Source organism: Bombus vosnesenskii, unplaced genomic scaffold, assembly GCF_011952255.1.
Source record: "Bombus vosnesenskii isolate JDL3184/JDL3185 unplaced genomic scaffold, Bvos_JDL3184-5_v1.1 scf7180000013285, whole genome shotgun sequence".
In the NCBI taxonomy this organism is placed as follows: domain Eukaryota; kingdom Metazoa; phylum Arthropoda; class Insecta; order Hymenoptera; family Apidae; genus Bombus; species Bombus vosnesenskii.
Window position 1 is genome coordinate 1,899,762 of NW_022882938.1, and position 26,807 is coordinate 1,926,568.

At 36.9% G+C, this 26,807-nt stretch overlaps 1 protein-coding gene across 4 annotated transcripts in view; it reads right to left on the reverse strand.

Moving 5' to 3' along the window:
* Window positions 1–25,327, reverse strand: part of LOC117232121 (acetylcholine receptor subunit alpha-like) — a 102,062-nt gene extending 76,735 nt beyond the window's left edge. For 3 of the 4 annotated variants that reach the window (XM_033491293.1, XM_033491287.1, XM_033491288.1), the window contains exons 1-2: window positions 24,955–25,327; window positions 2,036–2,088 (exon numbers count right to left, since the gene is read on the reverse strand). The gene's annotated coding sequence lies outside the window, so the exon portion shown is untranslated. Of the gene's footprint in view, window positions 1–2,035; window positions 2,089–4,707; window positions 4,728–24,954 lie in introns of those variants that run through there. The other variant, XM_033491289.1, reaches the window with a different exon arrangement.
* Window positions 25,328–26,807: the final 1,480 nt, after the last annotated feature.

Below are 26,807 nucleotides of genomic sequence, written 5' to 3' on the forward strand. Positions count from 1 at the left end.
TCTCGTTTAACCACAGCTTGTGTACCAAACGAATAAGCATCATCAACGTAGTCCAGTCGCTGCGTAAAGTGGTAATCGATGTTGAACCCACGGTTGTTTGCTAACGTCTCCGCTACACACACCCATACGACACACATTAGACACACACATGAGCACACATGCTCTAATACAAAGACGGGCGCGTCTGGTTTTCTTGGACACTGGTCTGACCGCGAAAAGCTCACGATCATTAGCCAACCGATTGGTAATTTAATAAAACGCGCTTGTTCGTCGAGCTGAGCTCCTTTCTTCGCGTCTTCGCCATGAATTTCCAATTTGGATAAAATATCGTTGAAAAGGGAACATTGAACGTTGAAGTTCGAAACGAAAAGTGTACGGTACAGATGCGAATGTATGAAGATACCTGATCCTTCTAATAGGCGCATTGATATTAATTTTCTCAAGAATCTTTGAACAATGTACGAGTAATAAAAATAAGTCATGGACAGCGACCCTTTTTTGTACATTTAAATTTCTTGCAAATTTATACTCATTGTAATACTTTTGATTATAACAAAACGATTTTGATTATAATAAAATGATTACAACATAGATACGTGTTTCAGTATTTACTGTTATTGCATCACCATGAAATATATTTGTATGAAAAGAGTACCTAATATCGAGATATTCGCAAAACGTCGGAACAAAAGCGCAATGTATCATACTGTGAAAAACACGATCGAAAGCCGAAGAACTACAAGACAGCTACATTTATGACACGATTTTGGAAGTAGGGCAACCTTCTACTCGGCGGTCAAATGAAACTATCATAAAAAAGGTGTCGAAAAGGTGAATCTTACGCTGATTGAGGATCGAAAGGGGGCAAATTGAAGTTTCGAGGTGAAGCAGCGATCTGCCTTCTAAAGCACTTTGAAAGTATAATTCTGAGGGTCCGTAAAATCGAGCCCGGCTCGTTCAGTCTAATGGAGGCGTCCACGCTTTTCAATTTGTTCGAGCAATTTCCTTTCCCCCTGTCGAGCATCCACCCTTATTCGGATAGGTTCACCTACGAAACGAGTTACTCGCGTTAAGACCGATTCCTCGATTCTTGCTACCTTTGTAGACGATTAGCAATTCCGTTTCAAGCTCTATCAGCTGAATTTATGAATTCACTTAGGTATTTTTGAAGCAATGAATATCGGTAGGTACAAACGATTTTCGCGATTTTCATTTTCTTATTATGGTTAAAGGGCAAGCAATTTTTGGTCTCGATAGTTAGGTAACTTTGTATTAGATAATTTTGTTAGATATTTAGAAGGTTTGTTAGGTACTCGAAAAGTTTTCTGCTGGTTATTTAACTCTGCTACGGTTTTCAAATTTTTACGACTCAACCTTCTTCCGATAAACAAAGAAACTTTTAATGTTCGAAAACTTTCTTTTGCATGGAGTTCAGACGACAAATAGCGCACTTTGACGATGATTCTTTTATAGTTTTTGGAAGCTTAAGACATATTGTAAGGCTAGGAAAACGTTTTAGTCTTAGAATACAGAATATAGAATATAGAATATAAAATATATAAAATAAAGTCGATGAAACTATTATTTAGACTAATTATTATCCTTTGAATTTCTCAAAATTTATTTCTTTATTTAAGCTTCTTTTCGAATAACAGCGATTCCTGTCCTTTATTTAATTTTAAAACCGAAACTACTTGTTTTATTTCAAAGGCACTAATAGAAAAAAACAATAAAATAAGTCTTTAGAATAAAAATATAATAACGAACGACAAGTGAAAAATTATTTGATAAATTACTCACGGCAATAGAAAAAAGATCAAGATTCTAAAGTTTGCGTATTTGAATCACGAACACGCAACAAATGTGTGTTCAAACTTTTTGACGCGATTCAACCATAAATGTAGCTGTTCGCGTAGAATAACTAACGCTATGTATATGAAGTCACTTTTATTACTATCAGACAAACTTTACGATTATGCTTTACGCATAAAGGGACCTTCTAAATAACTGTATCACGAAAGGCTGGCATTCTTACCGTAGGCTGTGTCGACGTATGAACGCCTGAAAGCACCGCTATTGGACGGCTACCTATAACAGAAAAACGATAAACATTTATGGAGACAAATAGCATCGTTTAATATCAAAATTCTGAGCCACGTATTTAATGATAGAATTACTACGGAAGTATAGAAAATTAAAGAATAATCTTTAAAAATCTTTAAAAAAGTAAAATGAAAGATGGATCTCTATTAAAAAAGTGCAAACTTGGGAAAATTCTTATATCCATGTGAATCCCTTTGGTAATCATTTTTTATTAGAATATAAAACTAAACAAAAATTAAACGTTATGGTATGGTATGGTATATTGTGATCGCCAGGGTAAAACACATAAGACTGTAATGGCATTCAACGAGTTAAGAAAATTTCTTAAACAATACGTTTCATCATTCTGCTCTTTCTTTATTCTCATAAGAATCAGTAAATCACAAATCTCTTTAATTCCATTTTACTTCGACCCATTCTATTCGATCATCCTTTTAGTTCCATTTTATTTCAAGCCCATCCTATTCTTTTTCGTTTTGCAATTCCATCACACTCATCTATTACTTTCCCAATTTCTAATCTTAACGCGATTCTATTCTATTACATTCTACCTTAATCGGTTCTACCACGATCAGCGTAATTCAGATTCTGAAATTTTCTCCATAATCGACCGCGTGCTACATTCATTCCGACGTGTGCTGCGTTACGCGCACCATCAACGCGCGATTCTCGAAGAGGCATTGCGATTTCATGTCCACGAATTCACGGGATTGCGGGCTAAAAGTGTCGGGGAAAATGAAAACTTCCAAGGAAATCCATAACGACGGGAAAGATTACTCCGGCTAAAAGTTTCTTTACCAGTCGTACGTATTTCTCTATCATCCTTAATAAACCACTAGTATATCACGAAGGATGCATTACACAAGGGAGGGAGGTGAGGGGTTAATGGCCGGTGAAATTGCGATCGTAACACGACATGAACATCGTCGTTGCACGGTCTATGTTCCCGTTGCCCCTTCGTCGACGAGCAAACATAAATCATGACGGCGGACCATTCTTACTCGGCTTTGTCGCCATTCTTCCATCGAAAGAAACAGATGCTCAGTTCGAGAGGTTTCAATCGAGGAATTTCCGAAACCGAGCAAGAAGAAGTAGATTCTACAACGGTGGAAATGGTAAATTACCATGTACAGACGATTTATATATATCGGATTGTAATAAATTAGAGATAATAGTTATTCGACATTGTTTGACCAATAGATTCTTCAATTTTTCTCCACGTTTCTTCTTATTGGTGAATTCGCACATTCACCGACGATCTGCTTTTTATTGCCTACAAAGTTGACAAATAATCCTCGTACAGTAGCTGTCTCTGTATTGTGTGAGGTGTATGTGATATGAATCGTAGTGAAATATTTACTCTTGATATTGTATCTTTTAGCCGGCAAAAATATAAAATATTTTAGTATCACATATCGTATAGCTTGCGAAATCTGTTCTTTCTCGATAACAGACATTTTAGCAATGATACATCCGGTATTGGTTCATCGAACTTTCAGCTAATAAAGAAACACGATTTTATAAATTGATAAACGTTCTAACGAATTATCGGAGATTATAATAAAAGTTACAAATTCTGTTATTCCTTCTACTGTGATTTTACCACGCTAAAACTCCTCGATGTACGCTTCGGAGTATCCGAACGATATTAATTTCCTGGATAAAAATGATCCTGTTTATTCAGGATCGTTCTTTCACAGCACGGCGATCGACATTTAACCAAGAACCGATCTCGTTTCGTGCTACGAAACCGTGGGGGATAATCGAATTAGCCTCGACCGACAAATTCATTTACCTTTCGAATGATTTCGAGCCGCGCGTATAAACGTAGGCGGAAGTAATTAAAAATGAAACAGGATATCGACGCGTCTCGCGTATTTGCAGGTTCACTTGATACTTTAATAATGTATCCGGGCACAAGCGGGTGGACGCCGTTTCTCTCGCCCAGCTACATATTTATCAGTCGAAAAAGGGTATGAAAGTTTCATGAGTATTCCCGAGGATCGAATCGAGCGATATTTATTTTTTTCTGCAGCGAATAACACCGGCTAAGCTACTGATGGATATCAAAGTTTAATTTCTATCGCGAGAGAATTCTAAACAATTTCATTTTGTATTTCTAAAAGAGGAGAAAGTTACGAATAATTGCATTGCTGTTTCATTTCAAAAGAATGACAAGGGTTGTCGTGTCTACGTAGAAGTGATCGGGACAATTTTTACGAACGTTTTAAATATAGTTTATTTATTCTACAGTTCTAAAATTTCTTATCTCTCCGTGATTCAATAAAAGGATTAGGATAAATTAATTCGTGTTCTATTTTAACGAAAGGACAAAGGTTATCGCGATATAAAATCTATTTAACCAGCCTTTTACAAATATTTTAAGTACTTTACTTATTCCATCGTTCTACACCTTCTTATGCTCTCGACTAAAAATTTGTACATCTGTGTCTTTAACAGTCTTGATTGTGTTATATGGAAAAAGGGATTGACAATAAAATATTAGAGAACGAAGATTTATAGGACTAATAAAGATTTCTATGTTAAACAAATATTGGTCATTGTAGTTCAACCACTGCGATGAGTAGAAGAAAAAGTGACTACCTCTAATTTCCTCTTTTCCCTTCATTTCTCCAGCATTACTATCTATTCTCCTTTTCCTTTCTGTCCTCCACCTTTTCTTTTCTTCTCCTTTTTTTGTTCTCCCTTTCTCTCTTCTTTTCCCTCCTACCAATAAAAAAATAGAAGGGCAAAGGTATTTTAATGAAAATATTTTCCACCGCTGTGGCAAATGCTACAAAATATTACAAATTCCGGTCCTAAAACTCCCCTAGTACCCTAAAGCATTTTAAAATCCGTGCGCTTCGAATCCGACACGCGACACATCCTCATCCTCGATAAACGGGAAGTAAGCCTATATTTATTCTACGAACAAAAGAGAGAGAGAGAAAGAGAGAGAGAGAGAAATAGAGAAAAGGATACTACGATTCAAATCGAACCACTCTCGATACTCGAGCTGAGTTTATATTCAAGAACATGCATGCGCAATTCTACTCGCCTCGGTACACCGTGTGCCATACTGCGTTGTGGATAACGCGTATCCTCGGCCACCGATCGATATTTTTCATTTTCTTTTACATCTCCCTCGAAAATGTGCTTTTAGAAAGGGCCGAGACCCGAACATTCTTTACCAGATGCCAGACACTCGCCCTTGAATATGGGGATTCCATCATACAGAAGATACGGCATCACAAGTTTTATGTGAATGTTAATGCGTAGAGGTTGATCCTTTTCTTCGATTCCTATACGTAGAATATGAATCTTGTGGGAAATATAGAATTGTTATATTTGAAGGGTAAGATATAAAAATATAAAGAATTGTGTTTCGCTCTATGTGTATCCTATGACGGAATTTTATGTCAATATTTTTCAAGGTACATCATAACTATGTATAACATACGCAACGTATAACATTATTATATATTTATTGTATTTATATTTATGAGAAATTCTATTATATTCATTACAGCATGTAAAATCTTGATCACAGTGAAGATGATTGGTAAATATGCTAAAATATATCATAGAATATTTAGTAGAATATTCAAGTAAAAGTTGTCTAATTTACTATGACAGAATAATGAATTTAATCGTCTTTAGTAATTATTCTATCGTCTCTGGCAATCATTATCATCATACTTACGTATTAGTAATTTCAGTAGCAAGTATCGTTACGTGGTGTCCTCGAGCATCTGCGACATTTAGTAACATATCAATCCCTACTCGTTACATTTATTAAGACAGTGGTAACTAAAACAATATGCAACTTCCAAAAATGGAATTTTCACCCCTTTTCGCTTAAAGAAGCCTAAAATATTACTCTAAAAAAAGCTCTTCTCAATTAAAAGAAAATCTTAAAAAAGGCGCTCGAAAAAAAGGAGTCTCCCAATTAAAGAATATAAAACTTACACTAAAAAGACCTTCTTCCTCCAATTAAAAAACCTAAAAGACACACCTGGTTATGAAACTTCATAAAAAAAAGAGTCTGAAAACTGTAACCACAACTTTTAAAGTTCGCTGCTACACTAAATATCGATCGCTTTCAACAGGACAAAAATCTTGTCTTCAAGAGACGCATAATCCTTCTAGAGTGATTCGCGATTCTACCTCTTTCAATCGTTCACCAAAGGACCAACTAAAGGGGAGCATAAAAATTGTGCTTCAATAATTTGAGGTCCTTGGGCGCTTTGAGGTCGAAGGCGGTCAATACGCTTTGAATCCTGTCTCCTTAATCTCCAGAACGACGTTATTTCGAGGTCAAAGTCCAACTGGATCGACACAATACTCCAACTTTCTCGAAGTTGCAGTTTCCGTCTCCCTATCATCCTTCGTTCTAAAATCTAGAGTCTACAGCTCGAAAGATCGATGGCGAATTAGACGCTGAAATTCGACACTTCTGAGCAACTGTTCTAAATTCCCGCGAGATCGCTCCGTATAGATTTGCAGTCGCTATATCGTTCCAATAAATCTTCCCGGTAGAGAATTTTATAACGCTCAATGACGATAGAAATATGTATTTGGTCCGTCTATAAGCTTAGAGATGTTTGTACAAATCACGCCGACTTAATGCTTCGAGAAATAGAAAGATTTGTTGAATAGATTGATAGATTGATATACGACGAGATGGAAGTTCTGCCGAACAGTTATTTCAAAAGTGGAGGAACTTAGAGAGAATGGGGTATTTTGTTAATATTTTATGTAAAAAGATAGATTTCTCTAAATTTGTTATCCAAAAATATAAAATTCCTCCATTTACACTATCGACCATTTCCTCTAGTCATAATAATTGCTCAGATAGTCTATGAACACGTCCACTGTGAGAGCAATTTTAAGGAGAATTCTCATCTCTTCCATATGGACACTGATAAGAGAAAACACGTGTCGAACATTCTTTTAAGAACTACCGTACATCAAAGTTTGTTTCTTTAGAATAAAATCATATATTTCAAGAGATGAACGAAAAATGTGTATCTTGTACTTAAAACACCTTCAACGTCTATTTGCTAAGGTATTCCAGTGACGCATGACCAACTTAGACCTTTCAATGAAATAATATAGGCCATTTATAGAGTAACCATTCTCGTTAAATCGATTCGAAAAACTCATACACACCTTAAGAAAGAAAACAGTGTACATATATTCAACGTTTCTCATCAGTGAACACTTTACATTGATTCAACGAAGAATAGGGCGTCGACTAATGGCTGCTCTCAGGTGTTAAGAGGCAAGCGATCGAGGTAACGGTTTTACAATATATTTGCTCGCGACGGGGCCTCTCTGCTGATTCTGTTGACTGAACGAGGATGATTTTAATGCCTTTTCAGAGAAGCCAGCAGCTGCTTTGCTTTACACGTGATTATGCACGCGTTGAAACGGTTTGCTGCTATCGCTCCTCCTTTTGTTCTTACCGCTTCGATTAATATCATCAGAAGGGAACATAAGACTGAACGTAAACGTAAAAGAAACGAAAAAAAAATCGAGCCAGAACGATCGGTTTAAAAATAAACAAGAGCGCAAGACCCGGTAAGAGGAGGAGACCTCTCTTTGCTGAAATTAAAGTGTTCTCGTTCGCCAGGAGGAAGAAGTAAAAATATTCCACCACGAAGAATGTTAAATAGAACAACGAGTGTAGGTATGAAACGCTCGCGAAACATTTGCATTTCGAACGGCTGCAAATGTCCGACATTTCGCGTTTCGAGAACGACTCGACGTTATTGAACGTGAGTAAATAAAACAAGTAGAGTAGTAACTGGTCGGGAGAAAAGGATACGTCTGATATAAAGATCTTTCTCGTTACGTGACAAAGTAGCCATAAGCTTTCTGTGTTTTTGTTTCTTGCGAAATTTTCTCATTTCTGTGCATTTTTTGCATTTTATTTATTTAATTTTCTTTGAAACTAAACGTAGTGGAAACATTAGTATGCAACGAAACGGCAGGGGTCTGTATGGCTTAAAACAGATGAATATTTCGTGTTTAAAAAAAACTATTTTAATCCTCTAGGACGAACGGCCAAATGCGGTGTTCCACGGGAAAAATGAGAACTCGCTGAGTTTGGAAAAAATGAAGCTGTTGAAGGTATGGAATAACGAAAACTGGTAAAACGTAAGCCAGATTCGTTGGAGTTTAGGCTGAATCGCGTGGCACATTAATATAAATGAGAATCTATCTCTACATCTCGTTGTATGTATATAATTCGAGCTGTTTGATAAACTATCAACATATTTCATTTTTTTGTTATATTATTTTATCCATTTATCCATTTTCCATCACATAAGAACATACACTGCTTGCCATAAGTATGTAAACATTTTTAATAATACCTAATTGTTACTAAGGATATCTCAATTAATAACAAACTATCAATCAGCAGTATGTGGTATTACATTAAAATGAAATACATGATTTGTAAAAATATCACAGATATTGTTGGAATCAATTACAGTCGTCTTTCGATCAATCTGGAAGATCATTTCCACGTTATCTATAGTTTCACAACCATATAATAAACTTCTTAATTAAAAAAGCTGCTTCACGATGCAACTGCTTGACGCTTATGTATGCCAATATTGTGATTGCATATTAACTGTTAAAATTAACTTTAATCGTGTTCCATTATTTTATGATACTTCGTGATTTTCTATGTGTAATTTTATAACTAATCTATACATATGTATGTACTGGCAAAAATAAGCAGGTGTCCATATACTTCTGGGCGAAGGCGTACATTTTCACGAAGAGAAACTTTATCGCAGAATTGAAGTAACGATACATGTATTCCAGTTGTTCCTGTTTTCATAGTCTTTCCTGATATGTCCGATCAATAAAGGCCCCATTCTCCTAGAAAATCTAGCGAGCATCGAAGACATTAGGCGAACCAACGTGAAATACGTGGAGGAAACGCGACACTCCGGACACTCTAATAAAATATTCGATACTTTGCATAGTGAAAACTTCTATCCGAACTGTCGTTCCGAATTTTTCTCCCGAGTGAAACTAACTAGAGCACTCGGAAACAGGCTCACCGTCGAAGAGACGACTCGTCGAGACACACAGCCAATGATCGTTTGTGAGTAGAAAAAAACTCTCTTTCACAATCTCTAATTTGCAATTAAAACGATAACGCCAGGAATCAAGTGGATAGACTATCTGGAAACTGCGCACGTCAAACGTTATTTTCACTGCTTTTACAAATATAATAAATACTTATTTTTCGCCAAGTTCCTCCGACCCTTCAAATATTCATTTCTCTCCTATTAACTTTCTTCAAAATTATCTCTTTTTTCTTCTGTTATTTCAATGATATTTTCCTCGAAATCGTACTAATTTCCTCTTGTTAATCGTAGGAAAGCAATCACGCTACTTCGTTTCCTTCGTTCTCCTTCCTACAAAAATATTACAATGGAAACTCACCCTGTTGCACCATGATTCACTCACCACGTTGATGTACATTTCCAGGATTTATGTCCTTCCATTTCGACCATACTTCTCTCGAAATCATTTCACTTTACTACACTTCCTACAGTAGATCGTTCTACTGTACGCTCACAGTCCCATTTTTTTTAAACTAAATTCTTTTCCGCCGAACCAAAGAGCACTCACAATGTTCTATCGCGACTCGTTAAAACGTCTGACCGTTCAAGAGTCAACAAACGCGCTCGTGCTTCTTCCCCGAGGTAGAAGCTCGCCCTGCCGCCTCATAATTAACCAAACTTGTTGATGCCACGAGGAGAAAAGCGCGACTCTCCCCAGTTTTAAGGAACGAGTCAACGAGCCGTCTTGGATGCGTTGCTGGCAATTAATAGCGGAAGGGAAAGCGGCGTGCAGCCAGAGGCTCTCGAATGAACGTCGGTTCTCTTTCCTTTTCTCTACACGATAGTGGTTTCAGTAAACTCGATGAGAATCCAACGCTCGAATCGTCGCGGTTGAAGCCTTTGGACGTTCTAGCGTCGACGAATGACGAAGCTCGCGTGAAGTAGACGACGGTTGTTAGAAGAGCGTTCTCATGGAAGGGGATTCGATGTTTTATGCATGGCTCGTGTATACGGCGCGGATGGAAAATTGAAATTTGATCGCGATAGCGTTTATTCTATTTCGTCCTTTACCTCGTGCTTATGAGAGAATTTGATTTAACCTGTAGTACAGCGAGGCTGGATTTTATGAACTTTGGTGGATCATAGAACAGAGAGTAAGGGTAAAAATTTGAGTGACAATATGTAATTGTTGGCAATTCAATGGAATCGCGAATGTAAAAGATGGTTGTTTAAAGAGTGAAGAATTTTGCCCGTAGAAATCTCGGCTCTTTCTTTCCGTTGTATTTTTATCGCTATACGGATTTTCTGTGATATTGGGATCGTCGTATATCTGTCAATTTCATTAATTTTTGCAATAACAATTATTAGTCCAATTCCCTGTACGTTATCTGTATTAACTAAGTATTATAATATATAAGTACATCGTAATAATTGATTCTAAAGCGCTGACCCTTAAATTATTCAATGGCATTAATGGAAAATTGATGAGGACGCATCGTGCGTGAAATATTTCGTAAATGTATTAATATTTTTTCAAAAGATTAATAAATATCCAAGTGTAAGTACGTACCTGGACAACTTTTACGTTTCTATATTGTATCTCGAATTAATCGAATTAAAATCGAATTTTAATCGAATTAAAAATAGTACGAGATAACGTTCTTTTTCGAAAATAAGGCGATGTATGTATTATTCTCTTTTGAATTAATTTACATTAATTCTAATAGGAAAATCATACGTAGCTACCTAAAAAGTAACGTAGAATTAAGCGACTGACCACAACTGCATGCAGACTACTGGCTGTCACGCTGCAGGTGATGCCTGACCACAAACGGTCAAAACTACTGGATGCGTACCACAATATATCGGGTTAAACGTCCATCCAAACGACACTTATTCTATTTATTATAATTCTAGTATCGACAAAATTGTTATATATTCTATAATATTATCATACTATTATGAGATAATTATGACATTTCGTTTCACAAATGAACAAAAGATAAGCGAAAATATACCTTTATCGTGAAATCTATTTCTACGATATATCGTGTTACAAATAGATTTTCCTAATAGATAACGCAAGAGTAATAACGCAAAAGATTTTTATATCAAGGTCCACTTGATTCAGTTTATGTAATTATTACACGAGATAACAATTTGAAAGTCATTCTGTACTTGCAATGCTTCAAAGAACAAGAAACGTATTTTTAAATTCTATGTTATAAAACGGAGAAAGATTAAACCTCTCGAAATAGAAGTGGTTAAATTCAAGAGTAAACGCATGTTTTCTTATTTATAAACGAATGTTTTAAGGGCGCAGCGCTACAAATTCTTAAAATTCGATTACAGTGAATTAACGGTATCAAATGAAACGTTGTCCGTCCGAACTGAAGCGAATCGAAACACAAACGAATGGACCATCTACCGCGAAGGAAACAAAACTTTGTGTGGAATGCAGCTCATTATAAAATACGTTGCAGGGTCAGCGAGGAAAACAGAGAAACAGTTCGCAGAAAAAGAAATTGTAGCATAATTTAATTAAACCCTTGTAACTCGGTTTTCCGGCGAGTTTCAGACATGCGAGAACTCATAGAATTTAGGATGAAACTGTGCGACGAGGGATTCCAGTCTACGGCGAGGCCTTCGCAATTATTCTTGTCAGGCCGTTTCTCCAAAACTTGCCACTTCTTCTTCGAGCACGAGCGCGCAAAATGTAGTAAAAAATGAAGAAGCGATAGAGATTGCTGAAGACAAGGGAGAAAGGAGGAAGAAAAGAAAGAAGAGTTAAGAAGGAGCACGAGAAAAAAGAAGTTAGGGAATGTTAAAAAGAGTTAGCCTCAACTTCGCCGCAATCTAATTTCTCGCCATTAAACTTGTAAAATGTTGTTCAACCCTCGAGTCTCCGATACCATCGAGGTATCCTTCCCCCGCCCCTCTTCCATCGAGTGAATATTGCAATTCACCTGCGCCTGCGACGGCCAGGATTCGCTTTCTCTGTTGGACTAAACCGTGGAATTGGCTCCCGCCTTGCAAACTGTCCAATCAGATTTATGCAGATTCGTGGATCAATTTGAACAGGGTGTAGCGACATTATTCCAAATGGAATATGATTCTATATCGAGGCCTTAGAATTTAGATCAGTGTCGTCTAGCAAAGCCTTATTACTACGATATTTTACTGGTATTCAGAAAAGTAAAAAGAAAAGTACAGTAACATCGTGAGCCAATGATATTGAACGATAATGACATTTTTTTGCGATTTAATTTTAAATAGATTTGGACAATAAGGATGATAATCGGGCGTACAGTGGTAGCGAGCTTAATTGTAATGTGAGAATTAATAATTGTTTAGAACGAAAATTTCTGTTCTTGAAAGGGAAAACGGATGAGAAAGAGGATAATCGAAAGAAAACAGATAGTCAAGGTAGAAAAAAATGGAAGAATAATGAACCGTAGAAGAGCAAAACTTAACGATCCAATCAGCAATAATTGAATCATGTAATTATAATAAAATGGTTTGATGCATGTTTCTAAAGAATTTTAATCTTAGAAAAGAAATAATAATAAAACACAGCAAATGTTGATATAGGTTCAAGAATAAAGAAAAAAAGCGGCGAACTCGCAAATAAAATGCAGGAAAGTTTAAGACCAATATACATAGGTTCAGGTTTGATATCCGCGCGTATTTTTATGACATATACTATGCGCTATCGTGATAGCTTCCTAGTGCACAACAACCGTCGTGAATTCATTTTTATATTTTTTTTACGAGACTCGTTAAACCGTTAATTTCATATGTTCCCGATTACAATGTTGCGGAAGTTTGATTACTGTGCAAAGAATCAGCAGGAATTGGCGCTAATTGGAAGAAAGATCTCGTGGCAATTTAATCGAGTCATTTCTCTGATCGAGTGATGTCGCTTCTAATTAAAATCTCGTCCGAGCTTTCTATGATCATAGACCATGAGAATGTGAATTATTGGAACAGAAGAATGTTTATTCGATTGCATAGCACACAAGGAAACACTGAAAAGTGCTCTTTCTTTCATCGAGAATTGCTTCAAATATTCTTTGTTCGGGTTAAAAAGAGTCAAATTTTGCTCGTTTTCAAGGATTTCATACTTGTAAAATATTTAAATTATAATTGAAAACTTTAGCCATTCAAAGTTCCTGAAACATTTCTGCAACTCCTTCGATTTCATCCCTACACTTCACAAGAGAAAACAAAAAAGATAGACGAATAATGCGGGCTCATAGTTATATATTGGACAAAAAGTTTCTGTCCCAGAACACGATGCTTCTCATCGAGAATTTGCCAAACTATATTAGTCCTAGAACACTGAACAATTTTCCACGCTTTCTGTCAGAAAGCTACTATCATTTTCGACAGCAAATCCCGCCTAATCATTCACAAATTTCCACAGGAGAGCTACTCCTCAATTTCCAACGTTGCATCATTCTCTTTGCATTCAGCGATTCGCTAGCACTATAACATCAATCGAATTACTATAACAGGGAGAATAGACGAAAATTCCAAGATACAGCGGAGCGAAAGCGTCGAGAGACTGCTTCAGATGCATTCACACTCGCAGGTCGCGAGCTACTTCGTTGCTTTTACGCGACCCTCTGTGTATTCGGAACATTTGTAGCAGATAAACTGCAGACAAGAGTTGACAAGAGAGACAAGAGGCTACGCTAGACTTTCTCCCGAAAGCTTTGAGCTCGACTAATGCCGTATCCTCTCCTCCTGTCTCTCTCTCTCTTTCTTTGTCGTTCTCTGTTAGAGCTACGCTTTTGAGGTGTTCATTGTCACCAGTTGAATTTCTTCCTCGACACCAGTTTGCTTGGAACTGAATTATCCGGGCTAATGGTGGAATTAACCTCGAGATGTGCTCGAGATACATTCGACATGTGTGCGGTATACCTAAGATATTCTTTCTTTTAAACTTGAGATATCTATGCAACATGATATAATATGATAGAATGAATGTAACTGGTTGTAGAATCTTGTTCGTCATAGTATCTGGTCGACTCAACGTATATACATATATCGAAATATGATAATAATAGTAATAATATACAAACAAATATATAACAGTAATATACAATGGACATAAAAATTAATTTAACAATTTATAAAATTCTGCTTCATCGGCTAAGTTTCATAAATTATGTTTGTATATGTAAGCCAGTCTTTTTTTTTAAACTTCTCTTACTCTTGGTGAAAAAAGAAGCTGCTTAAGATACTTTGGAAGTAACATCATGATTCGATATAAACTTTTGTGACCTTCAGTAGCAGTTTAATTGGAGATCAGGTTAAAATGAGTTATTAATCTCGAGCGAATGAATGAATCTGCAAGAAGCATGTTGAAGAAAAATAAAAAAATAAAAAGAAAAGAAAGAAACAGCCTGGTAGAAGTTTGCGACTACGTCGGCCTGTTACGTCCTCTCCGTACAATCGGTTTTCTCTCGTAAAAATTCATGAACATTGTGGTGCGCCAGTTGGTACTAACATCGTCGTTGGAAAGCTGTCCCTCTCATTATCAACACTCCTGAGATTTTTATCTTCGTAAATGTATTCAACATTCTCCCTTATACAAGCAAGTACATGTTTGTAGTAAAATAAAAACAAAGAGAAAATACCTTGTACAAACATTAGCATAACATTGTTAAGCATTTTAAAACCTTGCAACGTGGATCTTGCAAAAATCTCAGCCAGAAACTATTTAAATTTTATGCAAATGTCCATCTAAAATTCCATGGAAACATTACCATTCGCAATCTAACTAAATTAAAAATTCAATCAAATTTCCAATTTTTATCAAAATCTGTTAACGTTCATTCCCCTCAAATATTCAAATTTCGTATCCACGTGATCATAAAAAATTGCCTTTTCACATCACTATTCAAAAACTACATTCATAGAATAGTATCTAACTTTTCTCGAAGTTCATAAAGAAGATAGCCATTTTAGATTTGAACTTTGCACGACGATTATTAGGTGGCGTATTTTTGCGGTTCTTCAAGTTGTCAACATGTTTTGCTTCGACATTTTGCAAACATCCCAATCACAAACATGCTATTAAAAACGCAATTAAAAGCCGAAGAACCACGAATGTGTAATCAATTATCTTGATTGAACATTTCTAGAAAGAAACAAATATAAAAAGAAATACATATTAAAAACTAAAGTAGAGCATTACGAACGTTGATTTTATACCAAGTTTTAAGCTAAGAAATTATTTAAATACAGCGGGTAGCTGTCTGTTGGAAATTGCGAAGACACCGTAGCGGCACTGAACGTTGTCGAAACGCAATTAAGATTGTTAAAAACGGGTTACATGGGGTAAATCGAGTCAAAAATCCCGGGACGGAGGATCGTGGAAGACATCGCAGGCCGTACAACGGGGAAGAGGAATTTTATTGCGCCGTTGTGTCTCGCTTTATGCAATTACGAGTCGTTGCTGGGCCATCGTGAAAACACGTCGTTCATCTTGTCGTGCCCGCGCATACTCTCCCTCCTCGATGCTCTCGTATAACCCGAGAGTTGTTTTTGTACACATTTTAGACGTTAGAGAACCGCCAGAGAAAATTGAGATCCTGTTTGATCGTCGTTATTAATATTTTCTTTATTAACGAAAAAGAAAGCGCAGCTTCATAAGGGAATGAGCAGGCCCCGTTGATATTTTTGTCAAATAAAGTAAATACAACAGTACTACGATTGCCTTAGTTTCTGCCGTGTTACGTATAATCAGACACTATGATTCGATATGATTGCCAAAAGATTAAAAAGAATGGATATTGAATAAAAAAAGAAAAGAAAAAAAGAAAAATACAAATAAATTGCAGAAAGTGATTTGTACAAAACAGAATCGAATTGTTGTAATTATGAAGAGCCAAGTCAATCTAAATCCAGACGTGGATCTCGAAAATCTCATACAAGACTCATGGAATCAAAGAACAGATTCGACTGTTCCTATGGTGAAAAAGGGAAGGGGGCGGGCTTGATTAAATTTCTAACTACAGAGCATTCGAATTTCGATTGCCGCGATATGCAGTTCATCGGCCAGCTATTTCCGAGCGAGGGTCAAACGTTGGAGAACGACCAGCAGCCGAACGATTTAAGGCCGCGAAATGAATTTACCTCGCCGATCGACGATTCTGCGGCGATCGTTTGTTTTCTCTAATTTACAAAGCGACCAGTCGATTTCCAGTCGACGATAACCCGTTTCGTTGGTCGGCTTTCAGCGTCGGTCTAGAATAATGAAAGGAAACAATAGCGAGTGCGTGGTGGACAAAAGGAAGAGGAAAAAAAAGGAGGGGGAACAAAAGAAGAGGAAAACCAAGAACGAAAGAAGACCGCGGAATAAAAGGGGGAAACGAAAGCTAGAAGGTAAATGCGGATAAATATGGACGAAAAGGAGGAAAAGAGAGCGTGCGGGCCGAATGGAACCGACAGAAAGAAGCTGATCAAGCTGCAGCGTATAATTTAGCTCTTTCAGAAAGCTCGTTAACACTAGAAGCTTCCCGTTTGCTCCTGTTAGGCGTGTCTTTTTATACCTTTTAAAGAATCGTTGGAGATCTGTTTTCCGTTGCGTTGGATGAGATGGAAAAATATTTGATGAAGCAAAATGAAAAAAATTGCAGATGATAATATTTGTTTGGAAAAGATGGTCTAATGGATCATTTCGATTTAGGTAGCGTTTTTAACAATAGTAGGTTAGTCATAGATACTGATCTTATATTTAGGTACGTTATAATATTAGATATAAAATAACCAATCACAGTGATTGATCATATTATACGTTAAAATTTACGTATACCATACGTCTGTATATAATTATTTGTATTTGTATCGTATTTGAAACTCTAACGCAGATATATTTGTGCAGATTACGAACGAAGAATCGCTATTGCACTTGATTTGACAAGATCCTTATAATTTCTGATAATTTCACTCACTGATCATCTATTCCCTATGATTACCTCGCGTGCAATATCGTTTAGGCTTGACAAAACTGTGAATGGCATACAGGTTACTTGGTGGCCAAGCAACACCATCTGTTTACGCGAGTAAATCCCCCTGTACACGATACAATGTCCCATCTCTGCCTACTAGAATGAGGAATTATGCGTCAAGGAGGTTTCACGCTTGTCCATTATCCACGTGATTACCATGGACTTAATTCCATGCCTTTACTCGCGGACAGGAAAATTTCCACGGAGCTTAGAGAACACGAGCCGTCGGCATATTAGATCATACTTAATATGTTAAGCGGATTCTGTGAAAGAAAATGTCCTCTTAGAAATATTTCACTTAAAACTTGAAACGGCTCTTAAAATGTACATAGATGTTACAAGATATTTATTGAAAGCATACATTTCGCAAGGACCACCGAAGTATTTATTTCATCGGTCAATTATTAATAACTATATTAATAAGCCGCAACAACTGGAAAGCAGTTTTAGCACCAATTATATATTAGTGTTGTGTACTCATTTTTCACCAAGAGCATCTATGTTTGCAACGAAACGTTTTACAACCACTATATACATTTTCGCATTAGTTTCAAATTGTATCGTTGCAATAACGATACTCGTATCTCATTACACTGCTAACGAAATTTCAGAAAGTTTCATGTGATGTACATAACATATTCATAGAAATTTGCTGTATTAAGTGTTCAGATAGCCTTTCGCGAGCCTCCGTATATATCAATCTAATATTTCTCATGCAATAGCCATCTACCAAACAACGAAAGCTACGAGAAAGAAGAAAAAAAAAAAAAGATTGCCTCGTATGATCCATGTCCAAGAAGCACCAAACAAAGTGATTCACGACACCACGATAAATAATACCCTCAGCTTGAAAAGGAACTCTTTCGTTTGACCAACAACCAAAGTATGGCCTAACCTTTCCAAAAGAAAATTAATGGTTTCTCGCGGCGAAACACACGGGTATCTTCACCGAGAGAAATCTAAAGCTGTCTCTTATGGAGAAAGAGAGAGAAAGAATCGCGAAGACAGCTCCTTTATGCGTTGATCGAGTTTCTGTGAAATCGGAAGAGCTTCAATGGGTATTATTACGGCGTAAGAGGAACGTAGACCGTAACGACGGTAATTCTAGCGGTCGATAAGCGATTGTGGCGACCTTAAAGAAAGGAAGATAAGCAACACGTGAAAAATCTTTTCGCCGTTCACGTGCCGTGAGACGCGCCCACTCTTATCGCGGAAACTTTCGAAGAAGAATCAGCCGAAACCCGTGGTTCTTATCGCTGGTTAGGCCAAGCGAAACGATGGAGAAATTGAAGGTTTCTGTTCGAGTTCCAAATACAGACTTGGATTTATTCCCTGGTTTTTGTAAACGGGTGTTATGCTTGGTAGACGTATTCTTAAACAAGTATTAGCTTGTAAGTATTTTTACATATTTTATATATATAATTATAGAATATAGGAAAGAATAACTTTAGCTCTTTGACTGCGACAAGCTCCCACACGTTTCTTAATATATACGAAAGGTGCATACATAATATACGCCTGCTAAATCTGACTTGACCAAACACGTAATATTCTTCCAATTTAATGAGTTGCAAAAATTTCGAATGATTCGAATGAATCGGTACTGTGTAAAAAGATTTTCTATTTAAATAAATGTGTATCTTATTAATATTCGAGAATCCGATACAGAATCTCCGTCGAATATGTGACAAGCTAGACTTCGACTATATATTTTCGGTTCCTTTGTGCTGCGAAATTGGTCGACATTCTTTAGAAGTTTTTCTCGTTCGCGCGCTACACACATTTTGTTTGAACGTAATCTGAAATATCCTTCCCTATACTAAGTCCCTTGAGTGTCTTTCAATCTACTTGAATGCACAACGAAAAAAAATATTCCACAGAATTTTCTTTCGCCAGTTGCACGCGTCAAACGTTCTTTTCGTTTTGTCTTTCTCCGTCCCTATTTTTCATTTACTTTTTGCATTTTAAAAACTAACGTTCTCACAGTGGTGTTTCCTCTGTTAAACCGTGCCGATACGCGCGAGTACTGTGATTCTTTTAGTTAACAATCAACGGATCGACTGTACCATGAAATTCGAAAAATTTAGATAAAAGTTGTAATTATTTCATTCGTTAGAGAACTATCCTGCAACTATCCATCTAGTCCGCGATTCTCGGTTCGTTTTGAAGCAACGATTTTTACCGATACTGAACTTTTTACAAAAAAAAGTTCTGCGTGCACATAGCGTATGTAAATCGAAATGGAATTTGTTTAGAATACGAATAAAAACGTAGGACAATGGAATACTAATGTAGAGAATATTATATGCCTTAAGTGATGGGATATTAAAAGCGAAACGCACGCTGAAATGTAATAGAATTATACGGAAATATAAATAACCAAGAAACTCTTTGGAATATTTAGATATTAATTCTCTATGAATTCTCATGACTTGGAGACCACAAACTTCGCTCTTCCGTCTTTTAAATTTTCTTTTACCTGCTTTTTGCTAGATTGGGGGCTTTTTATGCATTTATAGGAAATTTAAAATTGCATTTAAGATTTTAAAAGTATACGTGACAAAATATGAAAAGTGTAGTACTTATGATATTCAATGAATGAAATGAGTTTCCACTTAGATTCCATTTATTTAATTAGGTTTATAAGAATGCAAATTTGCATAAAAATTCGCAGTCTACCTATTACAAATTATAATTTTATACCTATTATCAATATTTTATTATACTGACACCAAATGACCCACTTATAACAATTATTATTTTCTAAGCTTCAAATGGAATTTAAGAAAAATAGAAGGTCTATGATCAATTGCAACTGTTTCCTGTGATACACGAGCAAAATTCTATTAACAGAGTACTTAAAAAAGATCTATATCGGAAGATTTAAATCATCCCACATTATATTCTAAGTTTTAACTTATAAATGACGAGGACGAACAGTATGGAGTGCAAGGTGGAACCCCGATACATCCAGGAAATCAGTACGCAACTGCACTTCCGATTTCGCGGAGTTTCTGCTTCCGAATCCCGGAAATCGCAACCACGCCACCTCTTCCGGCCCGTTCGTTAACAGCAAATCTTCTGGTGGTGCAGGCTCGCGTGAAACCGTTCGTGCAGCCTTCCCGATACGCTGCCGGAATTGGTAAGTAGGCTGTTAGCGCAATACGAAAATATATGCGACGGTTTGCAGAGGCCGGGCAGAATCCATTGCGACACCAGTCGGTCGAAGAAAGAAAAAAAGCCTTAATTATAGCGATTTAAAAGTCCGTCTGGAAACTACGACCAACTTTCTTCTTCATTCGGAATTCAGCTAATATTGGATTGTTGTGTGGACCAAGGTCCGCTTTAAATTACTCAACAGAGTTGCTGTGAAAAATTACACGACTTCGTCCAACGTCCTTAGACACTTGCGAAATGGCAAAGATACAAACATTTAGAGTTTGGGACTGACGACGAGTTGAAATGTTTTTGGATTCGTTGATGGACGATGTTTCGATTCATGAAAATTTATGAAGAAAGTTGAAATGTTTTTATTCGGTAGACGATACAAGATAGTCGGGCCCGCGTAAGTGTATAAAAGTCAATTAAAGAAGTTATGCATCATGTAGAGGCTCGAAAGGTTTTAGAGTGCGACTAACGGAACTTAAAGCCAAATGTAAATTTTTTATTTCGGCTCCGTTTGTCCAGGACGTGTATTATACCTTTATCGGTAAATTTCTTATCAACTATTATCTAACAACTTCTAAGAAAAACATATACATCGCTATTTGAAGTTTAGAATCATCTGATCTTACATTTAAAAATATTAGAAGCATTCTAACTATGATACGTAAAGAATAATTCATAACATTATACATTTTTTTCTCGACATTTTCTCAAAAAGTGCAACGCTGTTTAGGCATTCAATTGGTATTCCGTTTGTGCGTGGCGTTTTCTATGCTGTCTGGAAATACGTTCGAACGAAAATTTGAATTCCAAAGACGAATATTAAAATGGTATGAGGTATATCAGTGTGACGAACCCATCACCCCAACGACAACGATGTTTTCCCTCCTTTTTGACGAAAGATATCTAGTTCAAAAATCGATGATACTACTATCGAGCTCGAAATTTATACAGAACTTGCCATAGTAGAATTTAAAAAATGCTAAAATAGTAGAAATCACTGAAAAATATACGCTATTCAAAAGTTTCGAAATCAACACAAATTATTAATCAAATCCTTTGATTCTAGGTTATAGATTAATGTTTCGTTAAAATATGTGTCCCCGAAACATTAATTTATTTTCAATTTTATTTTCTATTCGAGATTCTCATATAAAATTACATACTTATAATTGTACCATCTTATGGAAGCAACAATTTTTCAGAGAAACAAACAGTACTAATCCAGTATTCTTGAGTACTCCTTTTAGTATTCTAGTACCTTTGAATCTATTTAGACACAAACTTTATTTTCCAGTATCTTGAAAACATTCTAGTCTAAGAACCTATTGGATAATGAAATGAAGATGTCAGTAAATAAGTCTGAATTTTTTCCAGAATTTTCGAAAGCCTATAATATGAAGAAAAATTTGAAGTAGACAAAATGATAACTCAAATTTACTAAGATGTTGGGGGGAAAAATAGGGTACTACGGAGGGTTAAAAAAGTTGATGGGCCAAAGAAGTTAATTGCGCATGACATAAATTGTGTTTAGAGGAAAAAAAGAGGAATTAAAAGGCTTTCGCCTAAATAGGTTGTCGGATGAAATGAAAAAAAAAGGAGTGCACCAGGAACGGATAAAAGGAACTGGGTTAGATTAGGTCAGTCGTAACGAGCGGTAAAACAATGCTACGAGACCAGAGCTTGGACGGAACCCTTTGATTGTGCGTAGAAAATGTCGTCGATTCGGTTGCGCCTTTATCGATCAAATTTCTCTCGAGCGAGCCCCCAAGCATCGGAGGCCAAAGCGTTCGTACAACGTTCCTCCTCCTTCACCACCTCCAACCTCCTCCTCCACCTACTCCACCTTCTCGACTAGTCGTGCTTGTTTTCCTTTCACCGAGCGTATTTCAAACAGTACATAAAACCGTTATCAGAAACGTTTCTGCCACGTTTATGCTTGCGTTTCTCTCGTGAACTGATAAAAGACAAGTCTCGAAAAGCGTACCGTGCCGTTCTCACGTATTGTTGCTAGGATTTACGGCCGCATAATTGCACGACAATCTCTTGATTAACTCTTTAGAATTGCGAAGTGAAATTGGCACGGAAAATTGGCTCGATCCTGAGGATAGAAATGTTTGAAAATCGATTCCAGGTAAAATAATGATATTTCACAATCGTTCTTTATAATTTTGAAAATTTATAAACAAATAAATATTGCCTGGTTTTATCTCTCATAGAAAAGCTCTTATCTTATATAGAAAAGAAAAAATATTATTAAAACAATTAAGGAGTGTCATTAAATGAGCGACGACCGCACCGATAAATCACCACCATAACCAAGCGAAATCGGTGCTGTTGTTTCAATGGGACGACCATAAATAACTGAAAATGATATCACACCGTTCGAGTCAGTAGTAATTCTAGCAATAAATCCGACAATGCCGCTTAACCAATCATCGTAAGCGTCGCCTAGGGAATTGAGGATTACGGTTAACGGCACGTGAGCAGCCAGCCAATCACGCGCGCCTAATATTTACCACGTACGCCGAACAGAGCGATTAAGAAACTTACGTTCGAACGGGGTTGTCGAGCCTTCCCTTTATTAGGCGACAGAATATTTCATCGTCTTCGTGAAATTCCCCCGGATTCTCCAGTTCCGTCACAATCAACAAGGCCGATCTCCATAAACTCGAAACGCCACGCTAAGATTCGAGCAATTAAGAAATTCCGCGGGCAAAACGAAGCCCAATTCGACGAGCGAGAATTGCAAGCGTTGTGAATACGGCTTAAATTCGTACTACAAACCGCCATCGCATTTCACCGTGTTTTAGTGAATCGCATTTATCTTATATGCTACATCGTTGTCTCGTTTGAAATTTGATTTTACGACAGAAACGGTTTTTAAAAAGTAAAAAATGCAACAGTACAGTATAAAGTAAGAAACCTCGTTTATCCTTTAATCCTACGCTGTATATCATGGTTTTACGCATTTTGTGTACCGATAATCTGGTTTTCCAATAAATTTATGTTTTTACCACGAAAGAGAGAAACTTGTTAGTATGTAATAGCTTGTGAATATGAAAAAGCGTAATTTTAGGAGTCTCGTGATGTTTAAATAAGCGAGAAAGCGATACAGAGGGAAAAAGTAATTTGAACCGCGTAAAATAATCCTTTCAAGTTGGCCATGCTACACGTTTAATAATGGCGCACTTAATACGCGGCAATGGCCGTACCTGACGCGTGTATAAACTAACCACTCCGTTACGAGCGCGTCGTTAATTAGAAACTCGGTGAAAAAGAGAATACTTCCCAGGCAAAACTCGTGTGATCGGTAAACCAAACAGGACAAACGGGCGCTTTTATGGGATAAATTCAAGGATGCTAAATAGTTCGCTCACATTCCACTCCTATTCTACTCTAGGGAATTATCGAAATGCTCTTACAAACTTCCCAATACATATATATATATATATATATATATATATATAAGTTTTATATATTAAAAATCAATTTTATTCAATATTCAAATAATTTTATATGAAATAACGGACGATAAAAAAAAGAATGTCCCTTCCTATCGACAAAAAATATTGATTCCACGCGTTTCTTTCAACTGGAGTATACTCGAAGATTAACAACCTCATTAATGTCGTTAATTAATTTGAAGCATTGATGTCGTGTATCGAGAAGTATCTAAAAAAAAAAAAAAAAAGAGGAAATGCAAAATCCAGGCACGATATACCAGTACGATATATGCACGGTATAATCAGAATACAACTCTATTTCTTAAAAACTTTCGAACGCTCGTTCTTTTCGCGGTATAAACACAAGGGCGTACCAAAGATTCCGTAACTAGGTTAACCCTGACAGAATTGAAGACGCTGGCACAACCAACGCCACACAGATTCGCAAAGCCGCGTAAGAAGTGACTTAAGCTCCCGTATTTACCCGCGAAACCGCTAGCGGAAGCAGAAAACGCAATACGAATATTTACGTAATTTGCCCTTTATGCCCGTCCACGCTGAGAGAACTTGGCGAGGACTGTTATCCTCGGTTGCTAAATTAGGTAGATTTAAGCGCTGCACAAGAGACTGCAAAACGAGACTACTTAACACGGAACGAAAAGTCTATCTTGAAACTGTTTTCGTTTTTTCCTACGTTGCATAAACATCAAAATCGGTCATATGCAACGCATATATCATTTTTATGCAAGGACGGTTCGAAAATTCGTAACTAGGTTAATCTTGATAGGTATGGAATTCCCCTTGGGATTCCTACATCGGTAAAGCTAAGAGAACACCGATAGATCGATAATTTCACTCATCCGCATCGACCGAGTTATATTCACATCAGATTATGAACAGAATTCAATTAAACAGATGATCGTATAGTTAAAAACACAAGACAATCGTTCCAATCCACTTTGCTCTCGCCCGGCATTTCAAACGTGTCGCATTTTCGCGGCATAAACACGAGGGCGTTCCAAAAGCAACGCAACTAGGTTAACTCTACCATTCACAGCGATACGAACAGTCTCGAGCAAACACGAACGAAATTCACATAGAAAGAAAACAGAAATGTCGTCTACTCACCCGCGAAGCAGCTGATTGAGACTGACGACGACGACGTCGGCGGCGCCGATGACGATGGCGACGATGACAGGTTATAATCTTTGATTCCACCGTGATCGAGGATCCCTCTCGACAGATCGACAGCTCGAAATATCATACGCGACTGTGAAGAATCCTATGAAAAGAGGCGAGGACGCGATCCGTACCGCGTATCGACTCGATGACTAGGGAAATACCACTCACTGCACCGTTCGCCACGAGTGTGTACGATGAAACGAGAGACGGCCGTACGATGACAACGACGATGACGACGACGGCGACGACGAGCAAAGGGTAGAAAACGTTTCCCTGCTTCCACCACCGACACCGCCCTCGCGCCTCGCCACACTGATCGCAGTATTGCGCAAACGCGACGCCGCCTCGATTCTGCGCATGCGCACGCATCCTATCCCGCACCTGTTTCCAAGCTTTCGCAGCAAGACACGGAATTCACGAAACTTTCGGAAGCACATTACATTCCCGTTACAATGTTTCAAACGTGTTTCTGTCACTTTTACCAAACTCCTCTATGCTGTCAGACATCGAGCTTAAGGCATTATCGTTTGCGTGGCTTCAATGTTCCAGCGGTCGATTAATTACAGTTAAATCGTACGATTTCGAGAGCGTACGACGTTTACGCTATCAATTTTGTTGCATGAAATTTTTGTATTTTTCCACTTCTTATTGTTTCCTTTAATTACGATGTTCGTAGTTTCTATTCAAAGATTGGCAGATTATCCTTAATTAAATCTGACGAGAATTTTAAAAAGTGACGTTTTTCTGTTCTATTTCTTAGACTCGATAGCCACGAGAATGCAAATTAGGTGTAATTTGAAGTTAGCGCGCGCAATAGCGAAGCGCGTCGGTTGTGTTTGGTGTGTTACGATAGTATTTTATGTTTTTTGCATACATTACTTATAGCGAAAAATAAGTATTTATTCCTGCTATTTTTTTTTGTATCTCTCGCTAATATTTGGATATTTTCAGTATTCTGATTTTATTTATCCATATATCAGTACCAAATAAAAATTTAAAATACACATTGCGCCTTCTCTATAGTTTACCCTCCCTGAATAAAAACGTGACTTTTTAGAAAGTTAAAATTGTATTTATTTTACATTCTCTCATGTTGCTAATGTGTCAGGCTTTTCAAAAAACAAAATATACGTAAATGGAAATAAAATTTGCAAAACTTCAAGACGAATATTTAAATCAAGGAAATATTTAATAAATGTCTCAGTTAAAATTTAAACAGTAATCTAATTTTCTTCCAATAAAGTATACTCTTTATCACATATTTTTTTTATAATAATGATCTTATAATAAAAAAAAAATACATAAAAATTTCAATCAAAATAGGAATCGTTACGGTATAAGTCTTACGATAATGCAGATTTGGTAAAAGTTCAAGGTACGAAAAAGTTTTCCAATCAGAATGGAACGTATTTGGATGAACCTTTCTTTCCTCGGCAGCCAACCAGCCAGAATGAAACAATCGACGAATGGAACGGAGGAAGAAAGTTGTCGAGTGTCCACAAGATACCTTTCCCAATGAATTCTTCAATCGAGCTTTAACATAGAAGACTATCTATAACGCCTACCGACTGCTTAACAGTTCTTGACTCGACCTTCTGCTGCAGTCTTTCTTCTCGGCACTTGAAACTTCTAGCGAAGGAAATAAACCACCTATGGCTGCAATTAATAATGGTTCTCAAATACAGAGAATACCCTCCTACATTTATGCACATTTCTTACAATATTGGGTCATTTCGAAAGTTTCTGCAATTTCAAATCGTTTACTCTGAAGAGATATGACTTCACAGAAAGTCGAGGGT